Here is a 9,946-nt window from a genome sequence, read left to right on the forward strand (position 1 = left end):
GGGGGCACCAGAGGGGGATGCGGCCGTCTCGATCCCCCATTGCCTCAACCACAATGTCAAAACTCATTGCTTGCATTACAGAGGCGGATCCAGGAATTCCGTAAAGGGGAGTCGCCTTTACAAAATTAAAACATGCCGCTCCCCCCTATTTTTTTTTCATTTCATTTCTGTTGTTTTAACAACAACAAAAAAAAAAAAATAGATAGGGGCACCAGACGGAGATGCTCCCCCTCTCGATACGCAATTGCGTCAACGACAAATGTCAAAATTAATTGCTTGCATTACAGGGGCCGCGGCGGCGGGTCCAGGAATTCCGTAAAAATAAAAAGAAATTAATAAGTTGAGGGGGGTTGCGCCAGCATTTCATTTTGAATAGACGTCTTTGCGGAATTCCTGGACCCGCCCCTGTAATGCAAGCAATGAGTTTTGACATTTGTGGTTGACGCAATCGCTGATCGAGAGGGGATTCATACCTCTCTGGTGCCCCCTTTCTATCTTTTTTTTTTTTGGTTGTTGTTGTTGTTGTTAAAACAACAGAAAAAAAATAGGGGTCCGGTAGCTATTTTGTTGTTGTTGTAGAAACAACACAAATGAAATGAAAAAAAAATAGGGCGTGCGGCAGGTTTTAATTTTGTAAAGGCGCCTCCCCTTTACGGAATTCCTGGATCCGCCCCTGTAATGCAAGCAATGAGTTCTGACATTTTGTGGTTGACGCAATCGCGGATCGAGACGGCGCATCCCCCTCTGGTGCCCCCCCCCCCCTTAAAAAACAACATGAATAAAAAGAAAAACATTCTTCAAAACAACATAAATAATAACAAAAAGATGGGGATGTGCCACTCTTTAGTTAAGGTGCCCCCTCCCCCTTTACGCAATTCCTGGATCCGCCCCTGTATTACAAGCAATGCGTTTTGACATTTGTGGTTTACACAGTCGTGGGTCGAGAAGGGGGCGCCCATCCCCCTCTGGTACCCCCCCTTCTCTCTCTCTCTCTCTCTCTCTCTCTCTCTTTAGTTAAAACAATAAAACTAAAAAGGGGAAATATGGGGGTGGGGTGCGGCAGCTTTAATTTTGTAAAGGCGCCTCCCCTTTACGGAAATCCTGAATCCGCCCCTGTAATGCAAGCAATGAGTTTTGACATTTGTGGTTGACGTAATCGCGGATCGAGACGGGCGCATCCCCCTCTCGTGCCCCTCTCTTTTTTTTCCCCTTCAAAACAACATAAATAATAACAAAAAGATGGGGGGATGCGCCAGGCTTTAATTATGTAAAGGTGCCCCCCCCCCCTTTACGCAATTCCTGGATCCGCCCCTGTATTACAAGCAATGAGTTTTGACATTTGTGGTTGACGCAATGGCGGATCGAGAAGGGGGCGCATCCTCTCTGGTGCCCCCCCCCCCTCACTCTCTCTCTCTCTCTTTCAGTTAAAACAATAAAACTAAAAAGGGGAAAATGGGAAGGGGGTACGGCAGCTTCAATTTTGTAAAGGCGCCTCCCCTTTACGGAATTCCTGGATCCGCCCCATTAATGCAAGAATTGAGTTTTGACATTTGTGGTTAACGCAATCATAGATGGAGAGGGCACGCATCCCCTTATGGTGCCCTCCCCCCACTTCTATTTTTTTTAAGAACATAAATAAAAAGAAAAAATGGGGAGGTGGTGTGGAAGCCTTTGACTTTGTAAAGGCGCCTCCCCTTGACGGAATTCCTGGATATGCCCCTGTGACGCGTTATGACATTTGCAGTAAAATTTGGAAATTTTGACATTGACTTGAGGTTGACGCAGTGGCGGATCTAGAGGGGGCGCTGCTGTCCCTCCTCGTCTCTGTTTTTGTTAAAACAAAAGAAAGAAAAAAGAAAAAAGAAAGGGGAGGGGTTTTGCTGGCCTTTGAGTTTGTAAAGGCACCTCCCCTCTACGGAATTCCTTGATCTGCCCCTGTGACGCGTTATGACATTTGTGGTCGACGTGTTATGACATTAGTGATTAACCCAATTTTGACATTTGCGGTTGACGCAATCGCGGATCGAGATGGGGCGCATCCCCCTCTGGTGCCCTCTCTCTATATTATGTTAACGCAACAGAAATGAAAATAAGAAAATGGGGGGGGGGGGGGGTCTCGCCAGCCTTTGATTTTGTAAAGGCGCCTCCCCTTGACGGAATTCCTGGATATGCCCCTGTGACGCGTTATGACATTTGCAGTAAAATTTGGAAATTTTGACATTTGTCGTCGATGTGTTATGACATTAGTGGTTAATCCGATTTTGACATTTGTCGTCGACGTGTTATGACATTTGCAGTAAAAATGGAAATTTTGACATTTGTCGTCGATGTGTTATGACATTAGTGGTTAATCCGATTTTGACATTTGTCGTCGACGTGTTATGACATTTGCAGTAAAAATGGAAATTTTGACATTTGTCGTCGACGTGTTATGACCTTAGGCACAACAGAAAAACTTTGTTAGGGAGATATCTTCGTCGCGACGATATGAGACAAAAGATCGTCCCCGACGATCCAAATTTTGGGCCTCATGTGCTCATTACTGCGCTCTTTTTGGCTCATTATAAATATCAACAAAAGATGGTTCCGACGAGTCGGAACGAAGTCGTCTCTTTTCGTCGCGACTAATCAATTAAGGCGGTCTTTTGTCGATCGGCGAAGCGTTTCAGTGATTGTTCAAACGTCGCACATCGTCCCCGACGACTGCGTATTCAACTTGACTAACCGTTTTGTAAAGGTTTTGGTGATGGTTTCGCGTCGCTCATCGTCCCGACGATTGACCATTGAATTTAAATCACCGTTCCGTGGCGAGTTTGTTAATCCATAATTGTTCAAACGTCGCACTTATCGTCCCGACGATTGTCCATTCAACTTGAATCACTGGTCAGAGACGCGTTTAGTAATATTGTTAAAGCGTCGCGCATCGTCCCTAGGCTTGCCCATTGAACTTAAATCACCGTTTGATATGAGTTTGAAACGTCGCAAATCGTCCCGACGATTGCTCATTCAATAATAAAAATTGTTCGATGCTGAGGTGTTTATTTTTTCTAACATCGCGAGTGGTCCCGACGAATTGCCCATTGAATTGAAATTGTCGTTCAATGATTGCCACCAGGGTAATTCATCTTCTATGAAGCCTTGCTCTCATGTTTGCCATACTTGTCTGTAAACAATACAAAAACATCGTAACGAGATGCGATGGCTGTCAGACTCCTGAAATTCTTGAATGAATCATGAAAAAAAAAGTGATGAACGTACATTTATCTTTCCACAAGTCCAGAGCTTGAAAGAAAACATCCGGCATTTATTTTATCATCGTACGGAGTTGAATATCATTGTTATTCATTTTCGAACGTCAAAGCAAATTTCCGACACTTATATTAACATCTTTCAGAGCTGAATGTTATTGCTATTTACTTTCGAACGCATAAGCAAATATCCGGCATTTATTTTATCATCGTACGGAGTTGTATATCATTAGTAGTCATTTCCGAACGTCAAAGCAAACATGCGATATTTATTTAATCACCGTACGGAGTCGAATATTACTGTTATTCATTTCCGAACGCAAAATCGAATTTCTGATATTAATTTTAGCACCGTACGGAGCTGAATCTTACCGTTATTCAAATCCAAAAGTATAAGCATCCTTGGTATAAGCAAACATCCGACATTTATTTTAGTACCGTACGGAGTCGCATATTACCGTTATTCATTTCCAAAAATAAAAACAACATCTGACATTTATTTTAGCATCTTATACGGAGTCGACTGTTACCGCTGTCCATTTCCAAAAGTAAAGGCAAACATCCGACTTTTTTTGGGTGGCCCGACGTGCGTTTTTGGTGGCCCCGGTCCACCGAGCCACCGTTAGCGTCGAGCCCTGGTGTATACCTCACTAACCTCAGCTTGCTGGGGAAACTTATACTGCCATACGAGGGGAGATGCTTTCATCTCTTCTAGAGAGCTTCCCTATGAGCGAATGAAAATCTTTGTTTGGCATTTTCATTTCTATACTCCATAATCATTCAATTTCAATATCATAATATTTTTCTTAATGTATTCCATTTTCATTCCTTGACCAAAGTCAGTAAGTCCGCCACAAGTACGGTAATCGCTACGTTTCGCGCGGTGCAATATGTACCGAAGTGCGAAACACGTGGTTATCAAGTTCAATAAAACGCGCCGTCCATGCGTGCTTCTTGTTTGGTTTCATAGTAGCTCCATGGTTACGGCAAAGACAATAAACGGAGGAGGCACTCCGTGTAATGTTTTTCGTTTACGGTAAACAGTTTACATTCGATACAAATAAATAAATAGTCACGTCTTTTACTGTATGATGATCGCCAAGTCGGGAAGAAGTATCTAGAGGAACTTCTCAGTTGATATGTCCGTGATGTTCATTCTAATTTTCACACGCAGTGGTACGCAGATTTTATGAGTTTGAGATCGAAAGAAGTTTCAATATATGTTGCCATGATAATAGGCCTACTGATGTGTAATTGGGTAGGTATAGCTCTTACACTATAAACTTCAGCTTGTTGCAGCGGCATCTGGGAAAGCGATATTTTCTTCGGCATTCGGGACCTTTTTTATATTATCATTATTTTTTTTTGACACGTGATTCGATTGTAAGTATGAAGCGACGAATAACCCCTTTGTTTTGTTTTAGTGTTAACATTAATGTGTAATACACCAATACTGTTCAACGTGTGTGTGTGTGTTTTTTTTTTTTTTTTTTTTTTACTGTTAAAGAAGCCAAGATAAGGCTACATTTTAATAGAATTATGCCGTCCGTTCGTTCGGTTTACAGACTGCTTATAACCTGCAATAGTTGCAGTGCGCGCATTTTTTTTTTACCACCTGTTTTCGCAGAAATTTACACTAGAAAGGTTGTCAGTTTTTTTTTTTTTCTTCTGCCATCATTTCCTCTGATATGATTTGTCGTGGCCATTAAGTTAGTTTCAACTAAAAGACACGTGTCACGTAGGTCTATTGGTTGCCAGCACGCATTTATCTGACTTGTTGTGCGGTTAAGTCTGTTGTTGTTGTTGTTGTTTTCATCATTCATGGGAGGGGGCAAACAAGAGTGAGAAATGAGGGAGAGGTGAAATCAGAACAAGGGAACATCTGTTCATTTAGCTGTCACTTATGCCTGCAGTAGTAATTGTCATCACCATTGCTATTCAGATCAGTTTTAGTCATATCCTATAACATTCAATACACGACTATCATCATCATGACATGAGAGAAGAGAGAGAGAGAGAGAGAGAGAATGAGGAAAAAAAAAAAAAAAAAAAAAAAAAACGTCACCCGTTCCGTTCAAGGCGTAAACAAAGCAAACGAATCGCAAAGTAGATCAACCGGGGGGGGGGGGGGGGGGGGCGTTTCATCAACGAGTTCGTCGGAGGTTTTCATCGACAAATTTGCTATCAGCCAATCAGAGCAAGGATTTCAGTATCTTTTAACAGTTGTCAGTGTAAATCACAGACAAAAAGTTTCATGAAACGGTCCCCAGGAAGGTGGATTCATGTACAATATTCCGTATGGCATACCAGCAATACAAACAGACACGTTACTGCAAAATAAATGATAGAACACAGCAAGCGAGCAGGCTAGAATCAAACCTCCTTTTGTAGGAAAAGTCCAACAAAAGTCTTACAACATACCTGTAATAGGGTGTTCACACGTACACAAATTGGCATGTTACAGGACTTATTTTTTGTTCCCCTTTAGCAAACTCCAGTCTTTTGCACATGTGGACACACACACACACACACGCACACACACACACACACACACACCCACCCACACACACACACACACAACAGAAAATGGTGCGAACCAGTAGCGCGATGCATAACCTCAGAAATCTTGCTGATACAGTTGAACCTCTCGTATCCGGACAAGTCGGGACCGGGGCTCATCCGGATATGGGATTTGGCCGGATACGGGAGACTCAATGCTTTATACATGTACATACCGTATAATAGAGCTCTATGGTACATACACATACACATGTACTGATGTAGCCCATTGTAGTACCACATGTAGTAATGTGTATACTGCGACCTTTTCATTGTTACACTCAGTAACAGACCCCAAAATAGAGGTTCGTGTTTGCAAACGGAAATCATTTTCTTTTATAAATTCTTGGGATGATTAACTAAATAATTATTAAGAAATGTATCAAGTATATGTAATTCATGTGTGTTTCCTCCCGTAATTATTAAAAAAAGATAAAAAATCACGGCGAGATTGTGTCCGGATAATAGAGAGATCCGGATAAAGGGAGGCCGGATAATAGAGGTTCAACTGTATTCCATTTTCTGAATGAGCGCGGTATTTGCCCCGGCAGTACTTGAACGGTCGGGTTTTAGAAACTTGATTGAGTTCTTTTATTCCCATCATTAACAACAGCGTGCTCTCCATACCACTGTGAGGCACAAGAACAATAGTTTCATCGATTGGCAATTAGCGGGTTATTTTCTGTACGTGTGAACGGTTGCAAAAAAACAAACTCAAGTTTCCGAGGGTGGCTGGAGCGTCTGAGCCAAAAAGTGTACAATCCTCACGTGTACGCTCTTTTGTCTGAGAAGTTGGAAAAAAAAAAAAAAAACTCGAGTATTGGAGCATGTTTAGTAACGCGCTATTTTGCACATGTGAAGGCGGGTATTTGATATATCAGACTCAGCATGGGGTGGGGGGGGGGGGGGGGGGCTGATGAAATCTAGCATTAAAAGAATGAACTACACTGACATACTAAAAATGATAAAACTGGACGTTCATGACCTCTATCCGGGTGCCTCAGACACGGGAAGTACTATGCATGTATCTACAAGCTACATTAAAGTAAAGCATAATCATAAACGCTGCGATTCGAAGTGTTCTTCTGTTTTGCTTTCAGCAATAACCAAAACTGTATTTTTACGCTCGATTCACAGTGGAGCACTGAATAAATTGAGCGTATAATATCAATACTAACTCTTTAAGAAGCAGACCTGTGATTTCTCTATTTAGTCTGTTGAAGTATCTCATTGATATGTTGTTGTTTTTTCAGTCAATTGTGCTCCCCTGACTAAGCTATCAAGAGTATAGCTTTTGTGTTCGGAAACTGGATTCACGCAAAGCATACATTCACCATGTATATGCTCCAATATTGATGAAAGCGGTTTCGTGTGTGATACGTATTCCTCTTTCGGGTGAGTGTGCTGTGAAATCCGGTCATTTTGTTTTATTTTCAATTTTTGCAATAGTCGGGTAACGGGAAAACAAAACGTAAGGATTTGTGTTTGATTCGCACATATTCTCTTTATTTTACATATGTAGAGAAAGAAAGAAAGAAAGAAAGAAAGAAAGAAAGAAAGAAAGAAAGAAAGAAATGATCCCATGCTCGTCTAAAGAAGTTTAAGCTTTTCACGCTGCAACCTATTAGGTGACGTCTATTCGGTGCACATGGCGCTCTCTCAAAATGAGTACTATGGCGCACGTGGAGTTTTCCTGTAATGAGCCAGAGATGAAGGGGTGCACTACTCGGGTCAAATAGGGAAGTTATGTTATGACGGATAATGATTCCTTGGTGTTTTATTTATCTGTTCAGAAAATTTCAGTGTGAAAAAATAATTGTCCCAAATCACGGTTGCTTTGAGACATTTTTTTTTTTTTCCGTTACAATTTTTTTTTCCAACCATCGACTTTACGGTGCACTTTGCACCTATTGTTCTTGCCCGATCGTAGCCTTTTGTCAAGGCCCTCTCGCTGTAATGGGCGAGCGAAGCGAGCCCAGCCGACCGCGCCAGCGCGCAACCCCACTCAGCTACATTTGGGCTTTCTTCACCATACAGCGAGAGGGCCTTGACAAAAGGCTGGCCCGATCGAGACTCCGCTTCCGTTGTAGAGCATAAAGATGCTAATGAGCATTGCTCTTGACCCCATTGAAGACAAAAGGCATAGAGCGTGCAGCGGCGAGGGCTTTAGAATTGCGCAATACTGATGAGCTGAGCAAGACTCTGATCGGCGATATACACGCACCACATTTCATGAAGTGGTGATTGGCATGACGCACAATGGCGATTGAAATGTGTAGACACAAAGTACGATATGTATGTATATGTATACATATATATATATATATATATATATATATGAAGGGTTTGTTTGCAAAAACCGATAAGTCCATTTTTAAAGATTTTGAAGTACGATCTCTATCATAAAGTACAAAATAATACCTTTAAAATGATATATTGGTCACTACATATAAAGGTATATTTTTGAAGTTATGGTCTAAAGAAGCAAAAATTTTCTTATTATTCTCTTTATTTTTCTTGACCTTTAATTGCAAATATCTCCATTTGGCAAATATGGACTTATCGGTTTTTTCAAACAAACTCTTCATATATATATATATATATATATATATATATATATATAATGTGAGATATTTTATAACAGCTAAAACACAAAATAGCGAACTTACGACAACTCTCCGTGTGTACATTTACAAAGGTTATTGGCTTCATCAATAGATAATGCATTCAAATAATGAATAATCAGCTGTTCCCTACCATGTGACAGGCTGTTCAAAGTTTATCTTTGGAGATATACAAGGTTAATTTCCTTTTCGCAAAGACAAGTCGTGTAATAATTCATTCGCTGATTCGCCAAATGAATGTATGTGTACTTTTCCCAGTCCAAAGACTTATTGAATAAGTTATTGCCGGCAGGGAGAGAAATCGGAACAATAACTGATGCCCATTTTTAACTCGTGTTCTCTTTGTGAAATCTCTTCATCTGAACACTTTTAGAAGTAGGGCCTATTTGAGAAAATGACAGAAAGCTTTGTCGCTACACAAAATGTGTTTGTTCAATAAGAATGTTTTTCGTGTGTACGTGTACCTGACAGTTCAGAGGTTAAAGGCAGCCGGTCGTCGCAGGCGATTCGCAGCTCAGTAGAAAAGCACGACAAGCTGCTCCTCCCGTTATTGTACCCCCGTACGTACCAAATGCCGAACACGACGCTACGCAGCGCACCAGCGAAAACCTGATGGGGCACGAGCGCCGTGCGAGCTGTCCACTGTAATTTCAACATGGACGCCCGAATACCTACCGAATGGGGCCGAATGGGTGCATGCACAAAACCGCACAACAGCCATGCGCATGAAAATCTCTCCCGGTCCGCGACACAACAAGTAGTGAGAGCTGTGTAGGGTGTACGTACGTACGTATCTGGCTCCAGTCTCTGTTTATATGCACTATGGTGCCAATTTCAGCAATCTAGGCAATAATATTTAAAATTGTCTGAAAATATTATATAACAATATCATAAATTATTCATATATTACGTTGTTTAATATTTGGTATTTATAAATATGCTTTGATGAAGAAATATTAAAACTCTAAGCTTCATGTATAGCAAGTTGCAATGCATATGGCCATATGGCAGGTTGTTATGATCTCATCGTGCACTGTTGTCTGCTGCGTCAGCTGCATGTGTTATACGTACAGCTTACAGTACGTTGGGCCGGATCGTAACATAACAAAGTTGATAGAAAGTCGTCGGTACCGGTATGTCAGTATCAATATTGTGTGTGGTATGCGAGTACTGTTTGCAATAAAAAGTGCTGTACTGTTTCGGCTTAGCCTTGGCTTTGGTTTAGTAATGAAACCTCACAATGGAGATCAAACAGCCGTCCAACTCGAGGCAACGTATCTACTTGTTTGACGCTATCGACGAGTGAAGAACGCAGAGAGACGTGTTCTTAGCTGGAGGACAAGTAAGAGACCAGAGGGGGAGGCTCGCAGCGTCAGCGTGCCGATGAAAATTTTGCTTTCCACTTGCTGGAGTTGCATGAACAGTTTTGCAGGAATTTTTATTTAGAATGTGCAAATTCGTGTTACGACATGCACGGTGGAATTGTGTTGCCACGGCTTACGCCAATCAAGCAAC

The sequence above is a fragment of the Diadema setosum genome, chromosome 15, assembly GCF_964275005.1.
Source record: "Diadema setosum chromosome 15, eeDiaSeto1, whole genome shotgun sequence".
Lineage (NCBI taxonomy): Eukaryota > Metazoa > Echinodermata > Echinoidea > Diadematoida > Diadematidae > Diadema > Diadema setosum.